This window comes from Vigna umbellata, chromosome 4 (assembly GCF_029865625.1).
Source record: "Vigna umbellata cultivar VRB3 chromosome 4, Vumbellata_1.0, whole genome shotgun sequence".
In the NCBI taxonomy this organism is placed as follows: Eukaryota; Viridiplantae; Streptophyta; class Magnoliopsida; order Fabales; family Fabaceae; genus Vigna; species Vigna umbellata.
Window position 1 is genome coordinate 11,700,402 of NC_142168.1, and position 8,411 is coordinate 11,708,812.

Sequence of the window (8,411 nt, forward strand, 5' to 3'; positions counted from 1 at the left end):
AGTAATAAACTTTTAATTAATTAAGTAATCTTTAATATTTATAGAACACCAAGCAAAAGCATATATGTATTAGTTATTGGAAAGGAATTTGGATCAAATGGGTATATGATCTTTTTAAATGTAAAATGTTTTAGATTTCTCTTAATTTTTTCTTCTTATGGAGATAAAAAAAAGAAATAGATATGTCTACATACTCCTTTATGTCATATTTGTTGATTATTATTTTTAAGTTTCAATAATTATAATTTGACTATTATAAATAATTTCACGGTAAATTACTTTAATAAATTAATTAATAAAATATAATAGTTCTAATACATTTAATGATTTATTATATATATATATATATATATATATATATATATATATATATATATATATATATAACTGTTAAAAAATTGAAATAGTGTTTAAAAAAATTAACTCAATAGTAATGCTAGTGAAAATCTTAATAAAAATAAAATATTATGTATATATATTTAAGTGAGTTTTGTTTTTCTTTTGTCCAACTTTCATATACCGAAGTTGTGGAAGAATTTTAGGAAAAAGCTTATTTATTTTAAATGTGAATAATTTCATTAAAAATCACGTATTTTGGTGATAAATAGTATAGAAAATGGTTCGTTTGCGTGTAATAAAGAGAAATTCTAAAACGAAAACTTGTATTAAGATTAATAAAGGTTTAATTTTTGACGCTTTATGAATAAGATGGTGTTTGTAAGCTACATATACAGATTTTGGAAGAAATGAAAAATTGTTGACCTTTAATGAACATAGGCACATGCTATGCCACTAAAATCGCATTTAGATGATTATTTAACAACCCAAGAAAAGATTCTCCCAACACCATTTTTCGATTATCATTAACTAATTTCATGCTACATTTATATCATGAGTTTTTGCGGTGGAATTCACAAGCTAAACTTTTATAAAGAGTGAATCTTATCTTTAACCTAACACCTTAAACTTGTATATGTCTTTTTTTAATATATATATATATATATATATATATATATATATATATATATATATATATATATATATATATTTATTGCTTTTAATTTCTTTTATTTATTTTTTTACTTAATATCAAACTTAGATTCACACATAAATTTTTAACAAGGCATTATATTTAAAAAAAAAAAAAACAATGTCTTCTAAAATTCATTGTCAAATAATCTTCTACACTCGCCCAACTAGTTAAATTAACACTTCTAAATCACTCATTACCTCTTCTAACCACTTTTATCAATTTCTAACACTCATAGATTAGATTATAAACTATTTTAAACTTAAACAAAAGTGCATAACCTATCTTAAACTAATAATAAACTATTTATAATAAGACATTAACTCAAAAACCTCTAAATTCTCAACTTAGAAACCAAATTCGCATTCTACCTATTCTAGCTCGTTTTTAAGTAACTTAAGAACTATAACAAGTCATAAATGTCTTACTAACACATCCCAAACCTTCTATTTGGACACATAATCATTGATTCAAAATCTCACTAATCCAAACCCCAAAAAAATCTCTTAAAATTAAGGTTTAATTGCTTCCTTTGTCCCCAGTTTGGTTGAATTGTGTTAAATTCATCCTCATTTTTAAAAAAGTTTCATTGTCGTCCTCACGTGGTGTAAAAGTTTCATTGTCGTCCTCACGTGGTGTAAAAGTGTCAATTGAATCCAAACATAGAAAAAATTTGTGTCAAAGTAGTCATTTTTCCTATATATCTGTGTCTTCCTTTCATACAATCAAGTACAGATATTCATTTCACCTTATCCAATTTAAGGCTTTTCATAGCTCCAGAGAAGTGACATATGAAAGGAAGACACAGAGATATAGGAAAAATGACTACTTTGACACAAATTTTTTCTATGTTTGGATTCAATTGACACTTTTACACCACGTGAGGACGACAATGAAACTTTTTTAAAAATGAGGATGAATTTGACACAATTCAACCAAACTGGGGACAAAGGAAGCAATTAAACCTAAAATTAACTAAATCATCATCAAAATGTTACTACCTCTTTTCTAAAGCAGATTTAAACCATCATCAAACTTGTCTATCAAACTCTAGAATCACATAATCGTTGCTTCCGACTTAAGAAATTCTAGTAACACCTATGAAACACCAAAAAGAGATTAGAGAGTGATCAACAAGAAACTAGGAAAAGACATCACAATACACATGTGACAAGAGATCATTACCCATGATTTCAACTAAGAACAAAAAGAGAAAAAGGAGCTCAAACTTACTTGCTCTACTTGCTCTATTGCAAAAAGGTGTTGAAGATAACTTAGTTGTAAACTCCTATAAACTTCTTAATCGTCAAATAGATAATCAAGGAGTGAAAAAACTTAAAGAGAATAGAAAGAAAACTGAGAGAAAAAATTTTAGAAAAATAATTTATGTTTTGAGTAACAAGACGAATTTAAAAAATTCTCTTTATATTATCAAATTATTTTTAAAAAAAATTATAAAACACTTATCAACTCTAATACTCTATTTTCTAAATTTTTACATAATATATTTATAATATACAATTATATATAAAGAAAAAAGAAAAACTACATATTGAAATAAATTTACGATGATTAAAAGATACATCCATTGTTATCAAAACATCCAAAAAAAAATTTCACTGATGCAATTTACTAAATGTAATTTAGTAGCATTGTTGGATTTAACTTTTATATATATATATATATATATATATATATATATATATATATATATAAACGACCTTTGTCCTTTCAATTTTATCTTTTAACTAAATAACTTTTAAATTAAAATAATTATATTATGAATTTTTAAGTAATTATTTCTTTAAATTTAACCAAAATTTCAATTTGTTATTTTTTTCAAATTTAACCATTTTATTACAAAATAAATAAAAATTATTTATAATAAATTTTAAAAAAATTATGTTAACTTTATGATAATAATTATAACAATAATAATTATTATATTACTTTTTATCATCATAAAAGAAATAAACACATATACACACGTAATATATTTGTTTTCACTAATATTATTAACAGCTTTTAATAACGTGTCTACTACATATATACTAATGGTAACATTTCTAAAAAGCAAATTGCTAAAACTATTTAGTAAATAAAAAAACAATATTTTAAAAATATAAAATCTTAGTGAGAACTTCTAGTAGTACTCTTTAATAGAGAAAATATGGTAAAAGTATCACTAAAATTTAGTAACCTTTTTTGTTAGAGAAAACACAAAATGTAAATATTTGCAAATTTATTATTATAATATTTATTTTAAAATAAAGTAAAATGCCATTTTTTCAATAAATATTAGATAATACTTTTACACCATAATACAAATCTACATATATAGTTTAACACATAGTTGAATTACAAATACCAAAATTCAATATATTAAAAATTTTGAATAACAACAATAAGTTTATGATAAAGATGATTATACTAAAAAAAATTGTAATTATCAACGAATTTATTTTTGTTAGTATGATCAAATTTATTGATAAATTTTAAAATTTTAATTATTTATAATTTTTTAATGAATTTATTATTAAAATTTATCAGTAGTTATTAGAATTTGTATTACAAATTAATATTTTTTATTGATAATATATTTGTTAATAAATTTCTTTAATAATTTATAAATTTTATTACCAAGGAATTTTTCATCAATAAATTTATCAGTAAAAAGTGTAATAATTTTTCACTAAATTTGATAAATTCTTTTATAAATGGATGGAAAGAAAAAAAAAGATCATGAAGGGGGAGAGGAAGAAAAAATTGGGAATTTAATCTTAACAAAGATTAACAAAAATTATTATAACATGTCAGCATTTACCCTGTTTTTTTTCTTTCACAGCAACAACAGTAATATTTTCAACATTTTCATAGAAAACTTAATCTAGTAAAATAGATACCAAAGTCTGCTTTCATTTTTTTACCAGTTGATTTTTAAATCAACTTTTGTTTTACCTATTTTCAAGTCTAAGATAATATTAATTATTTTATTAATGATATTCTTAATTTCACTCTATTCTTCAATAATTTACATCGTAACATTATTTTTCTTCCATAAATGTTATATGTAAAAACCTGGAAAATGGAATAATAGAGTAGATAAAGGTATAAAAATAACTGAATTGAGCCTTAATGTTGAAATACACCAATAGTATAAATAGGAATTTCTAAACACTCAGATCATTATCTTAAAATTGTTTATCTCTCTAGAACCACTATTTCCTAATTTTCCTCTCCCTTCTCTTTAGATTTATTCACCCATAGTTCATCTGTTCAGCAATCAGGGGGCACCTGAGTGATCCTGGCATCACAAGATTTATGGATGGTTTATGTTAAAGTTGTGTAGTACCAGAGAAAGGTGGAAGTTTGGTTAGAGCAATAGTGTTTTGGACTCAGTGTAATTATAAGGGAAAACTACAAGTTTGATGAATATCAGGATCGGAGTAGAGAAACAATAGGAACGGTTTAATATGAGTTTTGGTAGATTGAATTGTCTTTTGGGGGTATGTATTCGTAGAATAGAAACAAGGTTGAGGAAATAAATGACAAGGTTATCGAGGATGAGAAGAGTTATAAGGGTTTTGCACGATCATAACAGGTTTGAAGGAATTTCTTGAGAATGACCGTTTTCGGGTTACAGTTAGTGTGGATAGAGTATCCGGTAAACAAAGGAGTTCTTTTAATCAGATGTTGGTGGTTTGGGTACTGATGTCATTATCTGGAAAACAGTTGGGAGTGTTCAGTAATCTTTAAAAGCTAGAAATGGGATAATGCATGGGTTAATAAATGTGAGATAGAGTGAATAAATTGAGACAACGGTTTCAAGCTGCAGTGTCAACTTTGAAGTGATAAAGTGGTATAGGACGTCGAACAAGGAAAGTGGGTCAATGAGATGAAGAAGAGCAATTGAGTTATGGTTTTGAGTTATAAAGGTGATCTAGAGGTAAGGAAATGATAACAAATAGTTTGAACAAAGGAAAGATTTAGGTTCTGGGTTTTATAAGAACTGAGTAGGAATTGGTTGAAGAATATGAAGATTGGAGTCTATAGTGAAGTGGTGAATTGATCTCATTAGTACAGTTGAAATGCTATAACCAGTGGGTTTCTCAAAATGGTTGACAAAGCGCAGTTTGGACAATCCTAGTTTGAGATGTATCATAAGTTGGCTTGATACTGATCAAGCTAGTGATCTCAAGTTGAGGAAGTTGCAAGTCTAAGTATGATTGAACGCCAGTGAGTCAAGAAATGTGTATGGTTTAGTTTGACAAGTTGAAGAAGCAAAGATGGAGTGTTCACTTTGTTTTGGAAGTTGCAATAGAGAAAATTTTGCTTTGGTAATGAGATAGTATAGTTGGAAACTATGATACTCAAGAGTGAAGGTCGGGAGAGTAGTGTGAAGTCATCAAAATGGTAGGAATTTAGAGTATCAGTCAAGAGTTGATTTAAATTCAAGATTTGCAGAGGATAGAAGTGGGGTTGATATTGTGGCTGACACAATAGAGTAGATTATGTGAAAGGAAGATTCGTATTAACTGAGGTTTTAAAGTTCAATTTTGTTTTGAGAGTAATGGCTAGACCAAATCTCCACTATTGAACACTAGAGAATTTTAAACAGAGGCAAGGTTTTCATGTTAGTAACTTGGTTGGGAGTAGTATCTTTGTCAAAATAGGTGGTTGTACTAGAGAATGTAATTAGTGTAGCTTGTTCCTTCTAACTGATAAGTGAATTTTCGAGGTCGAAATTTTTTTATGTTGGGAGAATGTAAAGTCCCAAAAAATAGAATAATAAAGTAGATAGAGGTATTAAGATAACTGAACTGAGCCTTTAATGTTGAAATACACCAATAGTATAAATAGGAATTTCTAAACACTCAATTCATTATCTTAAAACGGTTTATCTCTCTAGAATCACTATTTTCTAATTTTCATCTCCCTTCTCTCTAGATTTCTTCACCCATAGTTCATATGTTCAACAATCAGGGGGCACCTGAGTGATCCTGACATCACAAGCTTCCTATTCCCCCGATCAATTTCGTGTTTAGAACAGGTAAGTGTCATTCCTTAAATTCTCATGAATTTCTGGGATTTTTGGTACATGCAAGAAAGCTTTGTTGTTTGCATGTGTTTAACAGTATTCTATTCCCCTTTCTAACTTCATTTTGGTGCTAGGGTTGATGTCCTTTCATAAATCGGTGGTCTGTAGGTGTTCTTAAAATTTCCTTGAAGAGTAAGCAAACTTCTGAAGGTTTGTGGAAGTTGTCCTGTTCGGTTAGAGGTAAGGGAAGCTAGTTAATTTAATTGGTTTATGTGTTGTGGAAATGTACTGTTGTATAATGTTGTTTGGAAGTTTGCTTGGGTATGTAATTGAGTGAATGTGTGAATTGTATAGTGGTATGAGATAATGTAACCCGTGACCTTGTTGAACTATTTTGTTTTGAGTTGCTGGTGTTGTTCTTGAGTGTGTTTAAGGAAGTGGAGTAGCAAAAATGGGGAATTGGGGTTAGGAGTTCAATTGGTCACTGGGGAAAGCTTAGATGAGTTATTTAGGACTTGTTAGAATCCCTAAGTCAACCAAACTGTGCCAAAAACCAGTAGAATTGAATTTGAGTCCTTAGGTTGATGATTATGCAGTTTTGGATCGTGAATTTGGTAGCAGACTCTTTAGAAAGTGTTTATAAAGGTTTAGACATCCTTGGAATAATGTAAGTTGGTATATGATTCAAGTATGGGGAATTAGAAGTTGGGAAAAATATTCAGTTTTGGTAAAGTTAGGAGTTTTTCATAATTTTGCAGATATTTCTGCAGAATTATGTAGAATGTGGAATATGCGTTGTTGACCGCTTGGCCATGCGTTGATTGGCCGTTCGGCCATATTCAGGTGCTCGGTCATTAACTGGGTTCAGTCTCCTTAGAGTCTTACCAGTCCATGACCGTTCGGTATTAGGTGTGGGTGATATTCCTTTTGGGTTCGGTCTTAACTGAGTTCTGCTTCTGTGGAGTTTTCAATTAACGACCGGATGATCTTGCACTAGTACTCGGTCTGGTATTGTTGTTCGGCCTTTGATGGGCCTTACCTGTTACTAACCGTTCAGTCATGCTTTAGTGTTCGGTCCTAAGAGAGTATTTTGTCTAAGTCCAGAGTGTTCGGCTTTAGGTGGGTACTTTGTCTTGGAAGTGCTTGGACATGTATTAGTGTTGGGTTTTTCCCTGGTGATTTGGTCCTTAATAGTGTTCGGCCATTTCTTCAGCCTTACCTAGTATGGACCGTTCGGTCCTGTTCAGTGGATACTGAAAGACCGCTCGATCTTACACTAAGTGTTTGGTCTAAGTTCTTAGTATTCGGTCCAAGTTTTAAGTGTTCGGTTGTTATAGTGTTTGACCTCAAATTGTATTTAGCTCATATTTAAGCCTTGCTCTTCAAATTGACCGTTCGGTCATATTTATGGGTAGTAGTTGTTACCGTTCGGTTCTGTTCTGGGTAGTGAGAAATCGTTCGGTTTCCACTATTCACAGGGTGTGTGGTCTTGTTTATATATGTTGATGTTTTCTGTTCGGCCTATATTTATATTTATTCCAATGTGTTATTTTAATTAATTGTTCCAATGGCTTTGCTGGCTTATGTATGCATTATCATAATGGTGTAAAAATGAAAGTATGGTATGATAATTGTAATATGAATGTGGAAGAGAATTCCAAGGAGGAATGTCTTGTGAATGGTTGTGGAATTTTAAAGTATGAATATGGATATGCTAAGCTGGCGTTCATCCTAATATTTTGTGATTACTCATTCTCAAGTAGAGAGGAGTAACTCATATGTAAGAATGGCAGGAGGTCCTACCGCCTTAGGGTGCCGAGGTAGGTATTATGAGATTAACCTTGGGTAGTAGCTTGATTGGTGTCAGCTGTTACACTACCACAAGTGCAAGGACGACGGTAGCTACATATTCATACAATCTGGATAGTCATGTCAAGTGGTCGGTCATTACATGGATGTTATGTTCGGTCTTTGTCTGTAATGTATGGTCAGTTATTGTATGATTGAAATGATTGGTTGACACATGCTTATGTATTTGTTTAATTTGCATGATTAATGTAATCAATTAAATTACTCTCGTTAACCCTTGTTTTTCTTTGGTCTGTCCTCGTGTGTCTGTTTCTCTTTTGCGATGATCACCTGAATGGTGTGAGCTTATGGATACATTCTTTTCAGTTGGAACAGCTGAAGGGGAAAAGTGAAGCTGATAGTATAGGTAGTTATCTTGTCCTTCAGGTGAAATTTTATTCACTCAATCTGTAGTTCTTGTTATATCATTATCTATGTATTATCTATGTAATGTTTCATTTTAGTAGTATTAAATTACTAAATTGGGATGTTACA